We start from the raw sequence: 205 nt of genomic DNA on the forward strand, positions 1-205 counted from the left end.
TACAAAACCCCCGCGACAGAACTTAGCAAAGCCACCGAGCTGTCCTTGTCCTTGAGGACTTGTGTGGAACGAGTTGAACAGGTCCAAAAATCGCTTTTCCCCAGGTTTTTTGTATTATTATTATTTTTTTTCCTCCTCAGGAGCCTGGGACGGGCGGGATGCGCAGGAACGGCTCCTGCTGGCTTGAGGAGCCGGCGGCCGTGGG

At 53.7% G+C, this 205-nt stretch overlaps 1 protein-coding gene across 1 annotated transcript in view; it reads left to right on the forward strand.

Annotated features, from left to right (window-relative positions):
• Positions 1-205, forward strand: part of EIF4B (eukaryotic translation initiation factor 4B) — a gene marked incomplete at both ends in the record, with an annotated part of 4,183 nt that overhangs the window by 1,761 nt on the left and 2,217 nt on the right. The gene's annotated exons all lie outside the window — the stretch shown is intronic.

The sequence above is a fragment of the Cariama cristata genome, unplaced genomic scaffold (genome assembly GCF_000690535.1).
Source record: "Cariama cristata isolate BGI_N322 unplaced genomic scaffold, ASM69053v1 scaffold28379, whole genome shotgun sequence".
Classification (NCBI taxonomy): domain Eukaryota; kingdom Metazoa; phylum Chordata; class Aves; order Cariamiformes; family Cariamidae; genus Cariama; species Cariama cristata.